General features: G+C 40.4%; 1 protein-coding gene across 2 annotated transcripts in view; it reads right to left on the bottom strand.

Annotated features, from left to right (window-relative positions):
• The window catches only part of LOC132886613 (cingulin), a 113,665-nt gene extending 88,556 nt beyond the window's left edge, over positions 1 to 25,109 (bottom strand). The window contains exon 1 of one of the 2 annotated variants that reach the window (XM_060921480.1): positions 24,966 to 25,109. The gene's annotated coding sequence lies outside the window, so the exon portion shown is untranslated. The remainder of the gene's footprint in view (positions 1 to 24,965) is intronic. The other variant, XM_060921481.1, reaches the window with a different exon arrangement.
• Between the last annotated feature and the right edge of the window lie 349 nt (positions 25,110 to 25,458).

Below are 25,458 nucleotides of genomic sequence, written 5' to 3'. Positions count from 1 at the left end.
CCAAGATATTTCGTTGTTTTCTAGTATATAAATTTGATAGAATACTTAAGAATACGTTACTTTGTCACATCAGCAACTGTATATATTATATTTGGTACCCCTTTAAGTTATTATTATTATATAGACACAAAGTACTCAAATTTAGCAAAACAATTCATCAATTTCCTCACGAGTGACAAATCTTTAAGTCATGGTTTTAGTTCTCCATGTCCCGGATGTAGCTCATCTGAAAAAGTACGAGTGGTGTACTGTATTTCCCAGTAAAACACTCGTGTCCATATAATATAAAAATATATTTTGTGAGTTAGCCACATCTCGCTGTTATTGTACAGAAACTCAAAGCGCACTGGCTACAAGTGAAGTATTTAGTCACAGAGAAATAAATGCCTGGGGAAGCGCGCACATAACCACTTCAACTTCAGCCAACAGGAACGGGGCGGTGCCAGCATAAAATATCGTCAAAAAAAAAGAGTCCATTAATACAGAATAAGGGAAACAATTTCAAGGACTACAGTGATGAGCTGTGGTGTCCCGTCCTCTCATCACATGTAAATATTATTCGAGTCTGGCTGCCTCCTTATACGTGACTGAAGTGACCATTACATATACATGAAAATGTGGTTCATGCAAACTCCAGCTTAACTTCATATACAGTTCCCACCATGATTATTGGCATGCCTTGTAAAGACTAGTAAAAAGGGTTCAAAAAAAAAAAAAAATCCACCTTTTGGTGAAGTAGCTTCATCTCACACTGAAAAAATGAGAAAAATCCAACCTTCAATTGATAGAGTTATCTCTGAATAAATTTATCAAGAAATAACTATTTTGTAAACTCCAGGTACTTATGTTTGTGGTTAACTGACAGAAAAGCCTTTTCTTCTGGGCATACCTTCCAAATAATCTGTTGGCATGGAGGTGGTGATTTTGGAGACTTGGAAACCCCAAGATTTTACTTTTTCCTGTAATTCATCAACAGTGACTCTTGGGGGATTTTTCTGCCTCTCTTACCCTCCTGACTGTACATGGGGGCAAAATAAACTCGGGTCCTCTTCCAGATGAGTTTGTAACAGTGCCAGTTGGTGTCCACTTTTTTTTTTTTAAATCATGGCCCGAACAGTAGAAATGGACATTTTCAGATGAGTAGTTATTTTTTATAACCATTCCCTGACTTAAGGTCAACACACTTCATTTGGTTTGTGTGTTCTCTTATCTTTCCCATGTTGATGGATGACGAAGAGAATTTGGCCTCTGTGTCACCTCATATTTCTACCCCAGTTAATCAGGAAGTCATGGGTTACAACTTGAATGTTCCTACACACTCAAATCAACTCAAAAATGTACAACTTAAATGGGAAACAAGCTTCAAATACATTGTGTCCAGAGCAATTCCAGCGTTATGGACGTGACACTTGAACTCAAAATGGCAACAAATGATCCAGTGCATGTTTTATTGTCCCCCAGTATTTAAACAGGTGTTGCATATTTTAAGGCTGTACCATACTGGAGAAGTGATAGAACAAGAACAATTCCCATAGTACATCTAGGGCATGCCAGAAAATGCCAATAAAAGATGCGTTATGGATGTGACAGAAAAAGTATCACTTTTCTTGGGAGACTGTACATTTTTATCAAACTCTGAAATTGTAAACCTAATGTCGAAATGGAGATATCCATTTGATAGAGGGGTCCAAGGTGAATATTAAAAAAAATCTTCGTTTAAAATATTTTGTATTTCATGCAGAGTTTCGGAAGGAAAAGTCAGCGTTATGGATGTGACGAAATTCCGCTATGGATGTGACGCGTCTGAAATAGACATGGCATATGTTTAGAAAATCAGCAATTTAACCACCATAACCCTTTGAAAAACTCTAAATATCAGCTAAAACTATCAAAGTTCTTAAATAATATTTAGGATGGCTATTGTTTTGCTGTTTTGTGGATTTTAGCATACATTTCTGTGGCTTGTGGCAATAATAAAGAATTGTACATGATCAAAGTTGATTTTAGCTTGGGTTTTACATTATAAGAAAGAAAAACTGACATAATAAGGCGAAGGGAACAATTCTTGTGACAAATTGGTTCAACTTATTCACATCTGTAAAATACAGGCCTAGGTGATATCTCTGGGAGTGGTTTTGATGTATTACATGTTGCTTTATTTTTGCATGGTGAGGTTGACATTTACATGGAATTGCCCTCCACTATAATTTCCAGGGAGCCAATAATAGCGTCATGTGTTTTTGTTGAAAATCACTTCTTGATGAGGGATTTGTTTTTTCTCTGAATAAACATCAATTAAAAAGGTTGGATTTTTCTAATTTTCTCAGTGCGAGATGAAGCAACTTCACCAAAAAGGTGGAATTTTTTCAAACCCTTTTTACTAAGGCCAAAAAAAAAAAAAAAAAAAAAAAAAAAAATGTGTTTCTGGTAACCCGACCGATTGAGAATTTCCGCGTCGAAATTGCCGACCGTAAAGTTTTTATTACAAATTTCCCTCGATATTTTAGTGTAAGCGGCGTTAGTTTGTCATAATTTTTTGTTTCAACGCATTCAAGTTGTGAAAGAAACGATAAAAAGTAAAATGTTTCGCCACTTCTATCAGCCCTCCTGCATAAACATGGAAGCGCACTTGTATACTGAAGGAGGAAGGGAAAACTGAGCCGAGCCGCCATTTTGAATCCTCATTCAAGGCTGTAATGCAAATTGCTTCCTCTTCAGTATACAAGTGCACTTCCATGGCAGGGAAAAACACTACATTTTGCCGCCTATGTAGTCCCCTATTTATACAAACAGGAGTCGTTCAGGATTCAGCCATGTTTTTGCTCGGTGTTTTTGCTCGACCCAAGCTCTACAGTAGGCGAGGCTAGGCCGTCTGCTTTTAATGGAAGTAGCCTAGGACGTTATTTTCACGTTATTTCTTGATAAGGTGTTTTCACGTTATTACATGAAAATATCATGAAATAACGTGATAAGTTCGTATCATGAAATTACGTGATGTTATTACATGATAAATATATTGTAAAAACGTGATAACTTTGTTAACAATATCTTTTCACGTAATTACTTGATTCTAAGCCAATTTTTTTTTTTGAGTGTGGCAGCAATATGCTTCCGTAGATCATAACTCGAACTCTCGCAATATTTTTTTTTATTCGTTTAAAGATTTAAAACACTTTTATTTTATGATGTGTGGTATAAAGGATTCTGTGCCAAAACACTATTTTGTAAGATGTTTACTTGTGTTAATTTTTTCGAACAAAATAAAAAAAAATTAAGAAAAAAAAAATTCATACCTACTGACCTTATTTTAGTATTTCGTGTTACCTGAAACACACTATCTTTACAAGGGGTGCCAATAATTATGAAAGGCATGGTACCTTGGATGCATGTGGAAAAAGAATGAAGCAGGTGACAGAACAAGGGACACATACAGGGATATATGATCCCTATGTGCAGATACGTTAATGCTTGACTGGAATGGTATAAGGTTACATGACAATTTGCACTGAACTTTATTTTGCTTGCTTTAGTTAATGAGTGTTTCCACAGAACCGCGTGTTCCTCATCCTGAAAAGGCCGCCTTTCATTCGTAATGCATAGTGTGTGTGTAACTTCGCTTTGAAAGGTGTCAAGAGGATAGATCAGGTACTGGGCAGAACAAAATATCCCCAGCGCCCCAGAGTAAGATACACCTGTGCCATTTAGCAAAAGCCTTTTTGCCATCAACAATGTTGCCCTTCACAGCAGGTGGTGAGAGTCAGAACCAGTAGCGTGCACTGCAGCTACAGCATCATGGTGCCTTCACCACCGAGAAGAGCATTACGTTTAAACGTAACTTCATACGCAATGTATGCACCCATCTGTACCACCCTTGAAAAAGTGTAAAATAAGAAAATAGTCCAGGATCACCACATTGCATTCACCACACACACACACACACACACACACACACACACACACACCACAGCGATTATTCCATTCACCAAATTTATATCCAACATCAAAACGCCTGAAATCCCTGCCTTGCACAATATGACCACATTTCTCTTATATCATCATAAATTACAGCGAGATGGGTGAAACAGTGGTATCTTCAGACGACTGCTCACATAGCCTACGGGCTTATGTGCAGTTAGTTCAAATAGAATTAATGTTTAATTAAAAAAAAAAAGTTTCATTCATGAAACAGCTGTACGGTATCGCTCTGAGAAATCCTGCTACAGTACAGGGTGGTAAGTGGCCATGGCCTAGTTTCATATTTGCCTGAACATGCTGAACTTTAAACACTACTTTACCACACAAAGGATCATAAAACAACTGATAAACAGACATAGTCGAACTGCCATCCATACTAATCACAGCAGATTCATCAAGTGGCAAGTTTGCTCTGTGACACAATTACACAAAAGTCGGACTCGTAGTTTGAAACATGGCCACAGTGTGTCCTCTAGGACCTTGACTCTTGGCAAATTTGATAAAAGATGTTTCTACTTAGGCTCAAGCATTAATACAAAATGTAAATACTATTATGTTCCTGGAAATGTTTTCTGAGGGAAGTTGTAAAGCTGGAGGGGAGAAAAAGAAAAGAAAAAAATAAGACACACCCAACTCACAGCAAAAGTGTGTTTACATCTAAATGAAGATTATTGGTTTCAGGCTTGTAGTACTCGAGCCCAGGACTCGGACTTGAGTCCGACCCATGCCCTAATTTTAAGGACTCATGACTTGACATGGACTCGTGCATTAACCACATTCGGACTCATAAACTGGAGACAAGGACTCAGATTTTTTTCTTTACTTTTTTGTAACGTATAATAATTTGGTACAAGATATTTCATACCGGGCGGCACGGTGGTGTAGTGGTTAGCGCTGTCGCCTCACAGCAAGAAGGTCCGGGTTCGAGCCCCGTGGCTGGTGAGGGCCTTTCTGTGCGGAGTTTGCATGTTCTCCCCGTGTCCGCGTGGGTTTCCTCCGGGTGCTCCGGTTTCCCCCACAGTCCAAAGACATGCAGGTTAGGTTAACTGGTGACTCTAAATTGACCGTAGGTGTGAATGTGAGTGTGAATGGTTGTCTGTGTCTATGTGTCGGCCCTGTGATGACCTGGCGACTTGTCCAGGGTGTACCCCGCCTTTCGCCCGTAGTCAGCTGGGATAGGCTCCAGCTTGCCTGCGACCCTGTAGAACAGGATAAAGCGGCTAGAGATAATGAGATGAGATATTCCATACCTGCCAACCTTGGAAAAAAATCGAGTAGCAACTTATCGCGGCGGTGCAGCGTGGCACGGCGCGAGGTCAGGCACATTTGCTGATCAGTATTGATTGTTCACATGCTCACTCATTACAATGTATTACTAAGCACAGAGTTCCCACTCACCACCATATCTAGTTATTCAACATACAAGTAGACTATGAAGAAAACAAGAACTCTTAATGAAAAGGCATGAATATATTTCCAATGCTTTCACCAAGACATTTGGCACAAGGCAACTGTGCCCGAAAAATATGTCCCTTATACAGACCTTAAACTTAAAGATAAGGGATAAATGTACTGCCTTTGGCATATTGTGTCTTAAATACACTGGGAATTATAAACAACAAAGAATCCCAAATAGCATGCTATGTCCCTTCTGACATTTAGCATTATATTGTATAGATAAACAGAAAAACCAAAGGGCTATAGCCCATGTCTTTTAAAGCAGACTTTAAACTTTATAAATAACTGAAAACTGCTATGTCCCTTGGACAGATATCAAAACAACATATTAAATAACTGAAATAATAACATGAAATAACTGAAAATCTCAAAAAGGTATGATATTTTCCTTCACCACAACGTTGTTAGGTCCTTTTATCCAATGCTTTCACCAAGACATTTGGCACAAGGTAACTGAAAATCCCCCAAAATACATCCCTTAAACAGACCTTAAACTTAAAGATAAGGGATAAATGTTAGCACTGTAACGATACGCCTCTCTCACGATACGTATCGTACTTTCTCAACACGATACAATCATTTACGAGACGATATTATGCAAAGTGACATGGCACAAAAAGTTGAATGTAAACTTAAATATTTTTATTTAAAATAAAGTCTTAAACAATAGTTAACAATAAAAACATCTCAAAATAAACTTCTACCTGAAGTATAATACTGCTTATTATGCTTAACCATAAAACAAATCAATCATACAATTACTGACTAGACTATGTGAGACATAAATGAGTTTCTGTTCTAACAGACAGCTGCATTTACTGAAATTCTGAGATAAATCTAACACGCCAATATGGTATCTGCTCAATAAAACTTAAATGGTGCAAAAAAATAACATTTATAACTGATATCTCAGTGGTGAAACGAACAAAACAAATATAATGATATTTTTCGTGAAAACAGAAAACATTTAAATTAAACAACAACCCTTAAACAACAAAACTATGTTATAGCCAGTGTTGGGAACGTTACTTTCAAAAAGTAATTAGTTATAGTTACTTTTCCCTAAAAGTTACTGAGTTACTTTGTCATAAAAGTAACTAATTACCAGGGAAAGTAATTATTCCATTACATTTTGTTACCCCCCCCAAAAAAAATAGAATTCAATTAGTGTAATCATAATAAAAGTGAATGTTAAATGGTGTTTAATGACTGAAATGGACACTTAACAGAACCAATTAGTAACGTTATCTACAACCCCGATTCCAAAAAAGTTGGGACAAAATACAGATTGTAAATAAAAACGGAATGCAATGATGTGGAGGTTTCAAAATGCCATATTTTATTCAGAATAGAACATAGATGACATATCAAATGTTTAAACTGAGAAAATGTATCATTTAAAGAGAACAATTAGGTGATTTTAAATTTCATGACAACACATCTCAAAAAAGTTGGGACAAGGCCATGTTTACCACTGTGAGACATCCCCTTTTCTCTTTACAACAGTCTGTAAACGTCTGGGGACTGAGGAGACAAGTTGCTCAAGTTTAGGGATAGGAATGTTAACCCATTCTTGTCTAATGTAGGATTCTAGTTGCTCAACTGTCTTAGGTCTTTTTTGTCGTATCTTCCGTTTTATGATGCGCCAAATGTTTTCTATGGGTGAAAGATCTGGACTGCAGGCTGGCCAGTTCAGTACCCGGACCCTTCTTCTACACAGCCATGATGCTGTAATTGATGCAGTATGTGGTTTGGCATTGTCATGTTGGAAAATGCAAGGTCTTCCCTGAAAGAGATGTCGTCTGGATGGGAGCATATGTTGCTCTAGAACCTGGATATACCTTTCAGCATTGATGGTGTCTTTCCAGATGTGTAAGCTGCCCATGCCACACACACTAATGCAACCCCATACCATCAGAGATGCAGGCTTCTGAACTGAGCGCTGATAACAACTTGGGTCGTCCTTCTCCTCTTTAGTCCGAATGACACGGCATCCCTGATTTCCATAAAGAACTTCAAATTTTGATTCGTCTGACCACAGAACAGTTTTCCACTTTGCCACAGTCCATTTTAAATGAGCCTTGGCCCAGAGAAGACGTCTGCGCTTCTGGATCACGTTTAGATACGGCTTCTTCTTTGAACTATAGCGTTTTAGCTGGCAACAGCGGATGGCACGGTGAATTGTGTTCACAGATAATGTTCTCTGGAAATATTCCTGAGCCCATTTTGTGATTTCCAATACAGAAGCATGCCTGTATGTGATGCAGTGCCATCTAAGGGCCCGAAGATCACGGGCACCCAGTATGGTTTTCCGGCCTTGACCCTTACGCACAGAGATTCTTCCAGATTCTCTGAATCTTTTGATGATATTATGCACTGTAGATGATATGTTCAAACTCTTTGCAATTTTACACTGTCGAACTCCTTTCTGATATTGCTCCACTATTTGTTGGCGCAGAATTAGGGGGATTGGTGATCCTCTTCCCATCTTTACTTCTGAGAGCCGCTGCCACTCCAAGATGCTCTTTTTATACCCAGTCATGTTAATGACCTATTGCCAATTGACCTAATGAGTTGCAATTTGGTCCTCCAGCTGTTCCTTTTTTGTACCTTTAACTTTTCCAACCTCTTATTGCCCCTGTCCCAACTTTTTTGAGATGTGTTGCTGTCATGAAATTTCAAATGAGCCAATATTTGGCATGAAATGTCAAAATGTCTCACTTTCGACATTTGATATGTTGTCTATGTTCTATTGTGAATACAATATCAGTTTTTGAGATTTGTAAATTATTGCATTCCATTTTTATTTACAATTTGGATTTTGTCCCAACTTTTTTGGAATCGGGGTTGTACACTATATTAATATTTTTGTGGGACAATGTATGCATGTAGGCATATTCAAATGTCTTATTCAAAAATGAGCAGCATATATTTGTATGTCTCAATAAAAACCTTCAAAGCATCCATACTCTATTCTATCCACATTTAAGGCTACGTTCACACTGCAGGCTGAAGTGACTCAAATTCGATCTTTTCGCCCATATGTGACCTGTATCCGATCTTTTATTGACAATATGAACGACACAGATCCGATTTTTTTCAAATCCGACCCAGGCCATTTGGATATGTGGTCCTAATTCCGATCCCTATCCGCTCTTTTCATATGCGACTTCAGTCTGAACCGCCAGGTCGCATTCATCCGACTTACACGTCATCAACAAGCCACAAACGTCACTATTCTGCGCTGAAGTAGGCGACGGGTCTCTCAAAAAAAGTTACAACAACATGGCGCATAATCACGGGCGCAGATAGAGGGGGGGACTCGTCCCACCCAGATTTAAATTCACCTCGTTCGGTCCCCCCCACTTATAGGGAGGAAAAAACGTCTATGCTGTCTTTCTTTGTATAAGGCAAACCTCACGGAAAAATCAAAAGACTAATTACCATTCGGTTTATTGAGGTGCAAAGCAGTGTATACATAGTTGCAACAACTCACATAAAACAAAGACTGATATTCGGTTGGTTGAGCTGCGCAGACTGCACAGGTTGCGAGCTCGAGCTTGGTTGCTATGGTTACTAACAAGTTTGACAGGCATATCGGGGTTGGGGTTGGTTTGCTGGCAGCTTTGTCCCCCCAGTTTTTTGTCCCTTACAGTTCAAAAAACGTATCTGCGCCCCTGCGCATGACATCAATGCGAGGGATGCTTCGGGCTGTGAAGGTTCTGAATCTTCTCAATGGAAGGACGCAGAGGTTAGGGAGCTGATTTCCATTTGGGGGGATGCAGCTATTCAAGCTAGATTGGATGGGTCATACCGCAACCGGGCGGTTTTACTTCCGTAAACACTGGCCATGCTCACTGCGTGTGACGTCGTCGTATCCTGCAATGCGCATGCGGAACACTTTTAGGTCGCTTTTCGTTCATACTGAGGATCACATACAAGTCGCATATATTTGTTAATGTGAACGACCTCACAAAAAAATTGGATTTCACAAAAAAATCGGAATTGAGCATTAAGCCTTGCAGTGTGAACGTAGCGAAAATGTCTCAAGCAGGGCCATCTCCCTCACTAGCATCGCTGATTTCACTAGCTTCAGCGCTGGTAGTGACAGCAGTTGTCGATGTTTTTATAAAAAAACGATCTAACACTGGAACATTTTTAATTGCAGCTACACGCCTGGAGTCTCTTTTTTTTTTTAATTTTCTCTTCGCACAACCACTCAATTGATGTCTGTCCATTTTTCATTTCTACCGCGGTTTTTAAAAAATTGATACATTTCACCGTTGGTGGACTGGCTCAACTGACAGGTTGAGGAAAGGGGGGTTAATGGTCACATAGGCCACTCTTGCTCAGAATTATGATTATTGTTGTTGTTCTTATGAAATTAGTGTTCATAATGAATTATATATGACTATTTAACAATGTCAAGTGTATAACCATTTTAAGCAGGGCTTTCCACTAAGGCTCATACTAGCCAGCCATGACAAATAAGTAGCCAGCCGGGGGGAGTAAACACAAACTCCTGTTCCCAGGATTAAATGTATTTTCCACAGACCATTTATTTATTCACTTTACTCAAATACAAAGTAAAATGGCAGTAAATCATCTTTCTTTTCTTGCGTATTGCATCATGAGGCGTTCCTGGCTTGTAAATCTCTTATTTTCGGTGCATGACACATTCACGCAGCTGAGCATGCTATGAATTAACAACGACAACGGTCTGCAGTGGGGCGACACAATTACACACTCAGCGAACATTTCTCCATTTGTGTATGAAAATACACTCCAACGAATCAGTCTGGTTTCATTTACAACCAACGGTGTCTTTTGATGCCAGCACGTAATTGAACGAGAGAAGACTGGTTTACCGGAGACAAAATAAATGTCATCTCTGCTTCTGTTCCCTCCGACGGCCCGGACACACTACTGCCTCCGCCGAGTGTGCACGCACACACCGCATGTCGGGGCCGTGGATGAGTTACTCTCCCTTGATCAACGAAGTCGGCGGGGAATTTGTGGTTATTATCGGTACAAACAGCACGAATCACAACTTAAATGAGTGCGGTTCAGTTTGACATTATTGTCAGTCCGTTAGATAAACATTTAATTTTATTAAAATCGAAAATTAATATTTAGAGCCTGTGGGCTACAAAAATAATAGTCATTAAAGTAGCCGGCTGGACTTAATTGTGTAGTCGGCTGTACGGCCGGCAGCCGGCGCTTGTGGAAAGTCCTGTTAAGTGTACAAACATTCACGAAAAATATTTTTATAGTTTCTGTCATGTGGTGCCCCCCCACTGGCTGTGAGTGGTTAGTGCCCCTGGGCACTGTGCCACAGGCCCATATAGTTAACCCGGCCTTGACGGCCCCATACGGACAGTCAAAAGTCACACTTTGAAGATGCTCTGGACACTTACAGTAATGCTTTTGTGGCTGAGGACTACAGTTAACTTGCTAATTTTAGGACTGCAGTTGTAACTAACTGCAACTAAAACGGAGCTAATTAACATGCTCCATGATGCCCGAGTGCTTAATACAAAAGTATGTTACTTGTTATCTCCGCCTACTTTGTTGCAGGAGGTTGTGTGTTCACCTTCTTTGATTTGCCTGTTCCGAACACAACTCAGAAAGCAGAGAACGGGTTTTGATGAAAGTTTGAAGAAAGGTCGGCCATGGGCCAAGGAACAATTGTTTTGATTTTGATGCAAATCCAGATATGTACAGTATGTAAACATCTCAACGTTCTAATGTGAGGCTTGGTGGCGATATGGACTCTACCTAGTTTTGGTATTATATTAGCATCAACAAGTGCCGAAAAGTATGCATTTGTTCTCAGTCTGAAAAATGCTATTGATGCACCCATAGCATTTAAAAACAAACAAACAACTAGATAGAACTTGATGCCAACGGCATCGATTGGGATGCCTCCGTCCAGTAGACTACACACCTTATTAAGTTGTGATTTGGGGACGGACATTTGACCTCTCAGTAATCTTGACCTGGTGAAATTACTTGTATTAGCCTTGGAGATATTGTGTTCACAAGGTTTTCGGACAGACATTTAACCTCATGGTGACCTTGACCTTTTGATCTCAAAATCTCATCAGTTTATCTTTGTCCCCAAATGCACAAATGGTGAAAGTTTAGTGAAATTCCTTTGATTTGCCTTGGAGATATTGTGTTCACAAGGTTTTCGGACAGACATTTGACCTCACAGTGACCTTTAGATTTTGAGATCAAAAGGTCATCAGTTAATATGTTTATCCCAAAGCACACAAATGGTGAAAGTTTGGCAAAATTCCTTTCATTAGCCTTTGAGATATCGCGTTCACAAGGTTTCGGGACGGACGCACGCACGGACGCACAGACTCACGGACAACCCGAAAACATAATGCCTCCTGCACTTTACGGTGGCAGAGGCATAAAAAAACCACTGTACTGTGCAAAAGTCTTAGGCACATGTAAATAAATACTGTAGACTACAATGGATTAAAAAAAAAAAAAAAGCCCCACCATAAACAGCAGTAAGCTTCAGTAAATGAAACAGTCAGTATTTGGTGCGAGACGACCCTTTACTTTAAGAAAAAAAAAGTCTCAGTTACAATGAGTGCAGTTTTATAAGGAAATGAGCTGTAGGTTTTACTGAGCATCTTGCAGAACCAGCCATAGTGCTTTACACTTTGTCGTCACACTCGCTTCTTAAAGGGGAACAGAGAGCAATATATAGAGTAAATATAACAATAAAACACACATTAACGAACCTTATTCAAGACTTACAAAAGTTTTTTGTTCTAAGGTTGGAAAGTTATAGTGTTTTGAAAGTAGCTCGAGCAAACTATTTCCGCAGTTTGAACAGCCCGCCATGATATTAATTTTATCCAATCAGAATGCACGTTCATTTTCTCTGCGTAACACTCATGACGTATGTATGTGCCCAGTTGTGTTGGCTCATTGAGGTTGGGAATAGCACGTGTGAAATACCTGTTTCTGTCTCTTGCGACGATTTCGCAAGTCCACGGGTGGCGCCTCTCTCATTGCAGCAAATAAATTCTGCTGGACTTGTGAGCAACTCCACGTTACATTTTCCGCACGAGCACCACGCCGTGTCACCTGCACACAGACGCTCTGCCCCACGCTCGCCATGCCCATGGTCAGCATCAGTCTCATCCTCGCCGTCATCCGAGCTTTCTTCTCTTATTTCATCACCGGAGTCGAGAGTACCTCTCCTAGGTTCAAACTGGTACCCTTCTAAGCCATAGCCTGCTTGCAGTGTGTCTTGCGGGATCTCTTCGTATGATTCGACAGAGCTGTCGCTTTCACTTGATGCGCCCGACGCCATGATTACACGCTTATCTCCTCTATTTCGGAGAGTTCCGCTAGTGCAGTGGGTAGCGCTGACGTCACGGTCTTTTAAAAATGGCGACTCTTGTGCGGTTTAGCGTATAAAGTATTTTATTTACAATTACCAAGATATTTCGTTGTTTTCTAGTATATAAATTTGATAGAATACATTACTTTGTCACATCAGCAACTGTATACAGTATATTATATTTGGTACCCCTTTAACTTTGCACCAAAACCCAGTAACCTTCAGTATGTTTTCTTTTTTAATCTGAAAAGTGGTCTCTTAGGTAACATGCTGCTCAGATACAATTTTATTTTTCTGTAACATTTAATTTTGTGCTGGAAAACAAATGTTTGGAAATCTAAAAATGTTTTTGTACTGACTCGATAACGTATAATAGAAATCCATAACAAGGTTTGTATGGGGGGGCCTAAGACTTTCACAACACTGTATGTAAAAGTCTGAACGTGACTATGCACGGATACAGAACATTGCCACTGTTTGCTATGAATATGTATAACGTCTGTTTCGAGCCGTCACTGCTAAATAACAAACAGAACAGGAAAGTTCTCAGTTCAACAATTCATTGATGACGAACCAGAGACTGTTGCCAAAACTCATTCACAGTCTGTTCACTTCCTCGCTGTGCAAGTGCATGAGCACACAGTGACTGTATTCAGCGTTCACAGTGAATAGACAATCCCAATGGGGAAGAGTGTGGGGTAATGGGGACGGGCAAGGGCACCATCTCATATCTTTATTACAGTGAAGTGGGGCAGAAAAGCTGGTGCCTTAGAACACTGACGGCCCTGTCTGCTCTGCTACTGAGCCCAGTCTCTTTGCTAGCATTTGTCTGCATGAATTTAATCTATCTACATACATAACAGAAGTGCTTCCTGGAGTGGAGCGTGGGTGGGGAACTACTCCTTACGTAATTAAATAAAATCGCTTATACAAGTATATAAGGGTACTACAATATAACATCGTTGTAGTGTCACGTCTTATTGATATGGTAAGTGCTCAGTCCGCTATCTTCCATCAGGCATATCAAGTTCTTTCAGCTTCAGTCTTCTATACATACAGTGATCTCTTTTACGCAGATTCTTATGACACCCTTTTTCCATCACCAAGTTATCTACATATGGACTTCCTCCCCTCCAGGAATGATGGCTCACTTGGAAACATGCTTTATACGTATCATATCCGACTAAGCATAAGCACCAAAGGCACCTGTATTAGTTTGCTCCCATAAGAAGCTCGACTGTGATTTGCACAAGCGTGCTACAATGCAAATGTGTAAGGGCAAGTGCATGCAAATGCCAATCTTACTATTGAAATCAAAGTTGTGAATATGATGGGCTGCATGTTTAATCAGATTTTAAATCGTTATTGCAATGTGACGAACACTGCATCGCCATAACATAATGCTACCACAACCATGCTTCGCTGATAGTGTTCTCAGGGTAATTAGCAGGGTTTCCACCAAACACGTGCCAAAGCTAAAAAGGTCAGTTTTGGTCTCGTCACACCAGAGAATGCTCATTTCTGCCAAGTTTTCCTAATTGCCAAACTCCAAACAGAATTTCATTTGGGCTTTTTTTTTTTGTTTCAGTTATGGCTTTCTTCTCACCATCTGAGCTGTGCATCTCTCCAGGTGCTTCAGAGCTTCTCTGACCGATTGCCCTCCTTACCCACTCACTGATTTTTAGTGGACAGCCTCCTCTAGGTAGAGTCCTGGTCTCGCCATAGTCTTTCTCATCTCATTATCTGTAGCCGCTTTATCCTGTTCTACAGGGTCGCAGGCAAGCTGGAGCCTATCCCAGCTGACTACGGGCGAAAGGCGGGGTACACCCTGGACAAGTCGCCAGGTCATCACAGGGCTGAACACAGACACAGACAACCATTCACACTCACATTCACGCCTACGGTCAATTTAGAGTCACCAGTTAACCTAACCTGCATGTCTTTGGACTGTGGGGGAAACCGGAGCACCCGGAGGAAACCCATGCGGACACGGGGAGAACATGCAAACTCCACACAGAAAGGCCCTCGCCGGCCACGGGACTCGAACCCGGACCTTCTTGCTGTGAGGCGACAGCGCTAACCACTACACCACCGTGCCGCCCCCATAGTCTTTCTATTACCTAATAATGAATATGCTGCACATTATACAAGTTAATGAACTGCTTCTGGAGTAATTCAGGACGCCTGTTTGGAATAAAGAATGCTACGGCTATTAAGCAACTGCATCATTTCTGATTCTTTTCCTGTAGGAATAAGAAGGGCTTGTAATGATCTTAATACTATAACATAAGATTATTATAATCTTTCATCCATTCATATAGACCTCAAAAACTTGGAGATCACATACAATTACAATCATTTTTCGACTGTTCCTGTTAGGGATCGCCACAGCGGATAACGTCCCCTTCATCTCCTCCTGTCCGCCGCATCTTTTTCTGTTGCACCAACCGTCTTCGTGTCCTCCTTCACCACATCCATAAATCTCATATTTGGTCTTCCTCTTTTCCTTCTACCTGGCAACTCCATCCCCAGCATTCTTTTCCCAATATACCCTGGATCTCTCCTCTGTATGTGTCCAAACCATCTCAAGCTCACCTTTCTCACTTTGTCTACATGCCCTGTCCCTCTGATATACTCGTTTCACATCCTGTCCAACTTTGTCACTCCCAATGAAAATCTCGACATCTTCAACTCAGCTCCCTCCACTTCAGCTTCCTGTCTTTTATACAATAGCAAAAGGAAAATTAGACTGAACAACTGAAATTGTGTGTGAAGAATTGCAGCACTGATATTATACACAGGCTAGATTTTCTCAACAAAGGATTATTATAAATCATTAGTTACATTTATTTAAAGGATGTGTTGTCATGCCAGGTCTTTAGGACTATGTAACAGCACTGATTCTCAACCGGGTTCAAATCTCAGGACTGTCAGAGAGCCTTTATAAGAAAGCTAAAAAGTGCTGACTGCAAAGTTGAATTCTGGGCAAAACGTTCCATTTCTAGATGTTTCGCTGCTGCGCACACACCGTGCATTCTGTGTGTAAATATTTTCCCGAGATAATAAGCGTCCCATGTTTTACAATTCCGAAAGTTGCCGAAGCAAGTGAGCAACAATATCATGTGACCACCGTGGGGTGTGACTGACCTACTTTTAACCAACACAAGTCGGCATGGGCAAACATGGTGGACTCCGCTCTCCCGCCAGCTAAAAAGGAAAGCTTGCCTAGTGAGTGCAACTGCAAGATAGAGCAAAGTTAGATGACGTCATTTTTCTGGACCGATAACTAATCCTGTATCTGAAATCGCTCCCTACTCACTATATAGTGAGGTCGTCATTTTGTAGTGCTGTCCGAAACCTTAGTGACGATTATTTACACCCTATATAGCGCATTCAAAGTATCCCACAATGCATCACAAAAAGTAGTGTACAGCCGATGGTCACTAACCAAGCAATATATCCCATCATGCATTGCAATCGTGCTGAAAGAACTCAAATCAAAAGCCTCAAATTGGATTTAATAACAGGCAGCGGCAAAGAAGAAAGTATTCAGTCTTGATTTAAAAGAACTGAAAGATGCAGGTACTTTGTATTGATTAATGTGGGAAATGTGCTCAGTATAATATGGATTTAGCACAAAAATACATGCATGTATTTATTTTGAAAACCCACCAGCCAACTGATCTAACACGTTTTAACTGTGTGACAGTAATGACATAAATAACGGCGCGATGGACTAGTGTCCGAAAGCGTTTTTTCATTTTATCAACAAGCTCACTATATAGTCCTCTATATCAGGGGTTTTCAAAGTGTGGGAGAGTCAGCCCCCCCTCGGAGAGCAAATAAACAACAGCGCCCCCCCTTACAATTTTTGTTGTTGCTATACTTAATGTTCCATTCGTATTAGGGCTGCTCGATATTGGAAAAAATCAATATCACGATTTTTTCAGTAAATATCGATATCGCGATTTTTAAAACGATATTTATACACCTTTTTTTAAAGCCCTGATCATCAACACCTGAGGCACCGGGCCACATTTTTATAGTACAGGCCTCATAGGCTACCTGTCAACCCTTCCCGTTGTACCCTGAAACGCCTTTTACTTTTACTGTGCAAGCGCGTACTTTGCATAGGTCCTATCGCCTGCAAAGGCGCACGTTCTCCTCACTCAACATTTCCGATCACAGAGGATGGAGCCAGCGCTGCTATTACCAGTGATTACTGCGTAACGTCCACACTGGCTCGTAGCCAGCCAAGGATAAAATCTCTCTCTCACACACACACACTACAACGTAAGCTTGTGTGTTGTTAAGACACCAACATTAAACACGCACACACACACGGACTGGCCATTGGGAGTAGCGGGAGTTTGTGGGCCGGCGGAGGAAAAAAAAAAAAAAAGTTGCGCGCTGGCCTTTAATATGATAAGCAATGTTAACAGTTTCTTTAAGAAACTGTTAACATTGCTTATCATATTAAAGGCCAGCGCGCAACTGTTTTGTTTTTTTCTCCGCCAGCCCACGCTGAACCACCGGGAAAACTCCCGCTACTCCCGATGGCCAGTCCGTGTGTGAACACGCACAATATAGAGACAAGTCCTTAAGAATTAACATACATGAAAATAGCTCAGCGGCATGTAAACATTCCCTGAAAGTGTAGGTGGCACTGCGGCTAGATGCTACGTGAAATGGTACAAGGCAAACACCATGCTTCGCTCAGTCAACAGACAAAATCCACGAACCCAGTAGTCCTCCTACTACTGTGGGTTAGTGTTCTGTGGCCAAAAACACCCTATGCACAGTCATTCCAAAACATCCCCACTAGTTGCAGGTTATGTCTCAAATACAGATATGCGTTGTGGATTAAGCGATCTATTTTCAAGCATCAGGCTTCTCTTCCTTCATCTTCCAAATGTGGACTCCGCTATCTTTTAGGCATGTCAGCATTGAAATACCATTTGCAGAGATATTTCACTCGCCATTAAGAAAAGTAAAAGCAACACATGATTAGGGCTACATGATTAGCAGGGGGACACCGTTTTAAGCGCACGGAATTTTAAAAACAATGTAATTACATCTGAGTCCGTCTACATCGCGCAATAAACCCGTCCTTAGCAGAACCTACTTCAAAGCATGATGCTAGCTGCAGATGCACAAGTCAAAATCAAATGAACCCAAGTAAACATGCCGCAGCGGGCAACATTAATAACCAAATTGCCTTACCTTAAAACGCTGCCTTGACCACAGGACGACTCGCAATTATTCCACTTAAATCCACACGGTTTAACACATCTAACACAGCTAGCAAGCTGGATATCTGCTAATATTGTTGTGCTTGTTTTCTTCCATAGATGCCATTTTTACATTACCCAGTCCCACATCCAAAAATATGACGTAAATATGTGTTAATTGTATTATTATAACTATTAGCAAGCAAATCAAACAACATATTAAGAAATCAATATATCAAATCACCCGACACGTATGAAAACAGAAGAATTGATTTTTTACTGTTGCGGAGATATCGCGGGAGTAGAATGGATGACGTATGCAAGGCTACGGTGTGCCTTAGGGGACAGAAGGGTTCGTTTTACCTTATTGTCACGTCAATGTTATTGTTGTTTTATTGCCATTGTAGAAATATTGTGCACGTCCCTTTCGACAAATGACAAAAAATCGTTTCATATCGATATTATGAATTTTGATATCGTTTGACACCAATATCGATATCGTGATAAAAATACGATATATTGCACAGCTCTAATTCGTATTTTTAAAAAATGGTTGTTGTACACATTCTTTTTTTCTTTTTCACATTTTAAACATCTGTGCTTTTTAAAACATCTTGTTTTACACATTTTAAACATCCCATAGCATCGTTAGCTAGCATCTCTTGGCAGACAACACACTGTGGCAGTGGAGCATCTTCAGATCCAGTCCATGAAAATCCAAACTTTAAATAATCGTGGTCATACTTCCTTCTTTTTTCAGTCCCCCAGGATTCCGCGGGCCTTTTTTGTGATTGTTGTGGGCTAAAATGTCAGATGTTGCGGGGGGTTTTCCAAAAAAATTGCGATGAAAGTTGCGGTGTTTTTTAGGTTTTTGTTGCGATTACATTGCGGGAGGAAGCGAAAGTTGCAAGAAATTGTTGCGATTTTCTCTTTTTGTGATTAAAATTGAGTGATATGTTAAATATTAAAGTTATTACTGAAAAACTATTGATTAAAAAAACAAAAGAGAAATGGTCCTATAAACAACTTTACCAATATAAAAGATTACCAGGACTACAAAAATGCAGAAAAATAGGCTTTACTTATCCAAATGCACCTGTTGGTTCAAAAGTTAAAGTGCAGAGAACCTCACAGCACAACATGAAGTTACCTTAAAATATAATATAAATGCCTCAGCTTTCATGTAAGAAAAAAAAACTATCAATACTAGTACTGTGTGCAGGCAGTCTCTCCTGAAGACTAAATTAAACAATAATTATAAACTAATAAAATAAATGGCTCAGGCTTCATAGAAGAAAAAAACAATTTGAACAGAATCTCACAGTATGATGCTGAAGCTGCCTAAACAATGGAAAATAAAATACCATTTTGGCAAAAATGTTGGCATCCATTAATTTCTTGTATTAAGTAAAAAAAAATAAAGTGCACAGTCCTTCAGTGTAAACATAACACACTTTCAGTGTTGCCAGATACTGCTGACGTTTTCCAGTCCAAAATATGTTCAAAACCCGCCAAAATGCACTTGAAATCGCCCAATCTGGCAACACGACGCGCATGCTGCTTCTCTTGAACACACGGAAGTAAGGCGGAAGGTAGTTTGTCGACGTCACCTCAAGACGACGCCAACGATTGGTCAAATTTGCGGGAAAGTTGCGGTGATTGGATATAATTGCAACACCGCCCTGAATTTGCGGGGATTGGTTGAATTTGCGCTGAAGTTGCAAATCGCAACATCCTGGAGGCTCTGTTTTTTTGCTTGGCCCAGACTTTGTCTCCTCACTCACTGTAGCTTTAGGTACTAAAACCGATCCATTTTGTCTCTCACGTTGCGCCCCCCCGAAGAACTCTGGTGCCCCCCACACTTTGAAAAGCCCTGCTCTATATAATAATTCCCTATATAGTGAGTAGGGAGTAGTGAACAAGTGAGTGATTTCAGACACCGGGTAAATCATTCTAGCTAGTGCTTAGCTGTCTTAGCCTTAAAATGCATGGGCTCGACTTCACGGTAGCGAATATGGAGTTATACACCTAATGTTTTGATCTTACAGAGAAAGAAACGATAACATAAAAGCAGTAACTGAGAAAAGATACGTCTTTTGTTTTATGGATCTATTCACAAACGTCAACCACAAATGACATACCTGCAACTCAAAACTCTCTGAAGTTGACGCAGAGTTACGATGTTTTCCGCATCGCCATCTTGGTGTGGCGCAGTTCCGTAATTATGCTAATTAGCTAAAGCTCCTTGCATTCGGCTATTTCCGTAAGGCCATACCCTTCACCTCAAAAGGTAGGAAAACGGTTTCAAAATGGAGAAAAGCAATCTTCAAAACGATCACATCTCGTCCGCATGATATTGTTCTTGCAAGCCGTAGGAAAATTCCACGCACAATTAAAAAAAAAAAAAATTTGAAAATTTCAGATGACTTTGCAGTCAGCACTTTAATCTTCTCTTTGATTCTTGACCCATCTGTAATCAAGACTGCCCAACTCTGGTCCTGAAGTTCTGCAGCCCTATAGATTTATGTGTTTCCTCTTCTAACACACTGAATTCAGCCCATGAAGATCTTAGTAATTACTTGGTGTTAAATCATGTTAAATGAAGAGAACCACTACACTCTACATAGCTGTTACTATCTTAACGTAACCTAATAAAAATCTGCTTGGAATGCATCTCTCACATGTGATTTAAACAAATTCCGTCCTCAATCAAATATTGCAGCCATGTTTGCGTTTTAAACAAGTTGTTCATGGATTGATCAACAGCTCAAAGACTAGCTATATCCACAGAAACCGTGTCGACTATGGGAACTTTGCTTTATTTCACATTCGTATGTATTTATAAGAGCATAAAAAGACACTCCCTTAACTTTTATCTCTCAAGCTTATCTTTAAAATGCAACATGATGCAGGTGACCAAGGACTCATTATCAGGATCTCTCTCACTGTGGTAAGAGCAGATTCATTACCAGCAGAACAGCAACAATTAGCAGGCAGACATTTTACATTTTGGGCAAGCCGGTGGTGTAGTGGTTAGCACTGTCGCCTCACAGCAAGAAGGTTCGGAGTTCAAGCCCCGTGGCCGGCGAGGTCCTTTCCGTGCGGAGTTTGCATGGGTTTCTTCTGGGTGCTCCGGTTTCCCCCACAGTCCAAAGACATGCAGGTTAGGCTAATTGGTGGCTCTAAATTGACCATACATGTGAATGGTTGTTTGTGTCTCTGTGTCAGCCCTGTGATGACCTGGCGACTTGTCCAGGATGTACCCCGCCTCTCGCCCATAGTCAGCTGGGATAGGCTCCAGCTTGCCTGTGACCCTGCACAGGATAAGCGGTTATGGATAATCAATGGATGAACATTTTTACATTGATGCCTTCATCTTTGTTGGCAGATGCCTTTACCCAAAGTGACGCTCAGCTTAGCCAGACTACAAGGAGTGCAGGAATAACGAAAAGGACTGCTACATCACATAACATGGAGTTTGTAGGAAATGCTATTAAACCACAAGCACCACAAACACTAATTAAAGGAGAACTGAAGGCAAATTTATCATCAAAATTCACTCTCATTTTATTAAATATAGGAATGCATTTTTGATCGCTATTTTGTCACTGCTATAGCAAGTTATGAGTGTTTGAAATATGCTACGTAATATATCAGTCCATATGTCAAAGCAACGGCCGTAAACGAGATTCGTTGAGACCTGTGCGAGATATCGTAGGACGGAAGTAAAATGTACAGCGGAAATCAAAATGATCAACATCTGCCAACGTTGTCAAAAGACACCGCACGCCCCCTTTCGAATGCTGACGTAATCAAGCCAGAAGTTTTGCTTGTTTTGATAGCAATCAGGAAAGTTTGAAAAAAGTAGGCAGTAATCGTCATTTAAACCTGTTTTTGTGCAATATTTCGTTTGGAAAACAGTTTTCAAAATGGCGGCACGGACACCTGGCTGACACGTCACGTTTCGAAGTCTTGTGAAGATCGCGCGGATAAGCGACGCCTGCCGTGGACCAAACGAACTAAATTCAACATGGCTAAAAACCGAATAGGCCGATAAGTATAATATTTAATTGCAATTAGTTGCCAATACGAGTCACGATATAAGGTTACTAAAACCGAAAACATAAGTGAATAACAACATGTTAATTAAGAAATAAAGCAAGTTTAAAAATGACTTCAGTTCCCCTTCAAGGCACAGCATAAAGAAACCGGTTCATCTGATATAATTAGTTGCACGCACAACTAATCAGGGTGATTCCACTAAGACAAGCTATTTATACAGTTTCATTTTTGGTTGCAGTTTTGACAGTTAAGGATTAGCAGGTGTGTTTATTGCTTCATCACACATCCCTTAGGCTTGGACTTAACTCCCTCGGCATACTTTGTTTCTTTCCAAACTCCCTCTCAGTCACCTGAGCTTCTGCCCTCCTTTCAGCCTTGAAACCAGCATTTCCCTCTCACTGTCAAAACAAAAATGGCTTTAGTGTTGCCAAATAGCATAACGTACAATCTCGTCCCAACAACAATAACCATTCTTTCTGTAACCTGCATTCTTGTGCTGCTCACACAGCAAGATATATCAGGAAAAGCTGGCAGCTCAGTGTTCTCTGAAAACAATTCATTCTCAGGTAAGGAAAGGTGTGCCTTCCTCAAAACATATGACTATTCAGCAGATCTTGAAACATGTACGTACTTATCAATGTCATTGTACATTTACAGGTCAATAACCAAGATGACATGATGGAGTGGCAAGATTGCGACACTAGTGAGCTTTTTTTTCCCCTCCCCAAAAATCAGATCAGAGTTAAGGAGTATGTCCTTCACGGTGAATCTACAGTTAGTCACCAATCCACTACTAGCTACATTTAAGACACGCCATCCTGAGGATTATAGCTCGAGTTATCAGACATGGAGCTCAGCCATAACACAAACTCCCAAATGCTTGTGAAATGAGTCACTGGTTTCACTGTTCAAGTGAAACCTTTATAGAAAATCAATGGGCATGGAGCCTCACATGGCTCCCTCAGTCAGTCAGTCTGGTGACGTATTAAATTGTTTAGCATGTTTACAGCCGAGTGCAGAAGTTTGTTACTCTTTACCTGAAATTAGGAAACTTTAGCACGGACATTAAATATGTTCCTTTGTACGCGTCACAAGTAACAAAGCAGTAAAAACAGGAAGAGATGAGGGATGTTTCTGAATGTAATGTGATCGTATTCCATTTACCTCTCAAAAACAAACGCTCTTTTTGTTTTGAAGTTTTCTGGTAGGAGAAGCCATGGCCTAAAGGTTAGAAAAGCAGCTTTGGGACCCAAAGGTCACCAGTTCAAGTCTCTAGACCAGCAGGAGTGGCTGAAATGCCCTTCAGCAAGGCACCCAACCCCCAACTGCTCCCCAGGCTATGCTGTATATTGCTTTGGAAAAAAAAGCATCTGCTAATTGCCTGTAATGTAACATAATGGTGTGAATCTCTCTAGTGTTCTCTCTTCCTCCCCACATGTGTTTTTCCTCCACTCTTTAGTAGTATTTCAATAATACTACATTTATTTAAAAAAAAAAAAAATTCTGAGTTTTGATTTGCCACTGGGGCGGCACGGTGGTGTAGTGGTTAGCGCTGTCGCCTCACAGCAAGAAGGTTCGAGCCCCGTGGCCGGCGAGGGCCTTTCTGTGTGGAGTCTGCATGTTCTCCCCGTGTCCGCGTGGGTTTCCACCACAGTCCAAAGACATGCAGGTTAGGTTAACTGGTGACTCTAAATTGACCGTAGGTGTGAATGTGAGTGTGAATGGTTGTCTGTGTCTATGTGTCAGCCCTGTGATGACCTGGCGACTTGTCCAGGGTGCACCCCGCCTTTCACCCGTAGTCAGCTGGGATAGGCTCCAGCTTGCCTGCGACCCTGTAGAACAGGATAAAGCGGCTAGAGATAATGAGATGAGATTTGCCACTGATAACATCATCCCTAAAACACTGATGTCTTTTTCTCATCTCAGTACACTAATTGTGGTGAATGTGTCTGTTTTTATGCTCCTGAGTGTTCGTGACAAACTTAACAGCGCGAATCTGAACTTTGTCATGCCATAATGTGTTGCCTAAATGTGTTTCGAGTCATTTCACACTAATGAATGGTATTAAAAATACATTACTATGGATATTTGCGCCTGATAATGAAGATAACTTCTAGGACATTTAAACACCACCTCCTATCCAAAAACAAACCAAAAGGGGGCACAAACTTTTATACTCAACTGTGGTTGAAATTAGGCTAAGACAATAACTGAATGGCAGCATTTGCATACAAGTTATACTTTAATTATTTAAAAAAAAATACATACATACATGTTTAACATTAGAAACCACTTATTTATTGGTGATTGTTTCACTGGCGTGACCTCTACCCAAATCCTGAAGGACTATGGATTTAGGGACACTACACATGTTATGAAATAATACTGTACATAGTGCACTACATATTCCACACAAGGTCATTTGGGACTGAACCAGTGTACAGAACCGGTCAGCCACGTCAGACTTCCCGCGAGAGTCCAGGCGAGAGGCGCAGGTGGACCTGGAGCTGTGTGACTGATTTGTGCACCTGTGACTGGCTAACTACATCAACTCTCCAGACAGAGAGCTGTTTATGAGGGGAAAAAAAACCCCAACATTAACCCTTTTGATAGACGTTAATCCTAATTTCCACACAAACACCACTAAACTACTTTACTAATTCAAAACACACTGGACGCTGTTGAAAGTAACTTTGGTGCGCGTGCGCTCTCTCTTTCTCTGCGTCACCCAGGCAACAAAGTGGCTAAGCTAACTTATTCAGCACTAAATAACCTTCCACTAAGTTAGCAAAAAGTCTTTACTTCAAAATAAAGTAGCCCCAAAGCTAACAAGCTAGCAGGTTAGCCAATAAATAAACACGTTAACCTACCTACAGTCGGTGTGAAGTCTGCAAGTTGTTAGTTATTGGGTTTCCTATCGTTCTCCTTCAAGAAATGTATTTCAGTCACAGCGTCCATGACAGGAATCAATAACCGTGAGTGAGTGAGTTACACCTCTCACCAAATACAACCTGTTACCTTTTACCGACCCACGCCTTAGCCACGCCCACGGACTCCAGAGAGGGTAATATGATTGGCTAGAACATGCGTGGTGGGTGGAGCCGCAAGAGAGCACGTTTTCAGTTAGTAATATGGTATATATTTATTTATGAGGATAGTTTATATATTCATATTTACAGGGATAGGTATGTAGTATATATTTATTTTTGTAATTAAATATTTATATAGATATTTATGAAGTGTATATATGGTATGTAGTATATATTTATTTTTGTAATTATATATTTATATAGATATTCATGAAGTGTATATATGGTATGTAGTATATATTTATTTTTGTAATTAAATATTTATATAGATATT

The sequence above is a fragment of the Neoarius graeffei genome, chromosome 5 (genome assembly GCF_027579695.1).
Source record: "Neoarius graeffei isolate fNeoGra1 chromosome 5, fNeoGra1.pri, whole genome shotgun sequence".
Classification (NCBI taxonomy): domain Eukaryota; kingdom Metazoa; phylum Chordata; class Actinopteri; order Siluriformes; family Ariidae; genus Neoarius; species Neoarius graeffei.
Note: the sequence above shows the minus strand (reverse complement) of the source record. Positions and strands in the feature narration are given on the sequence as shown.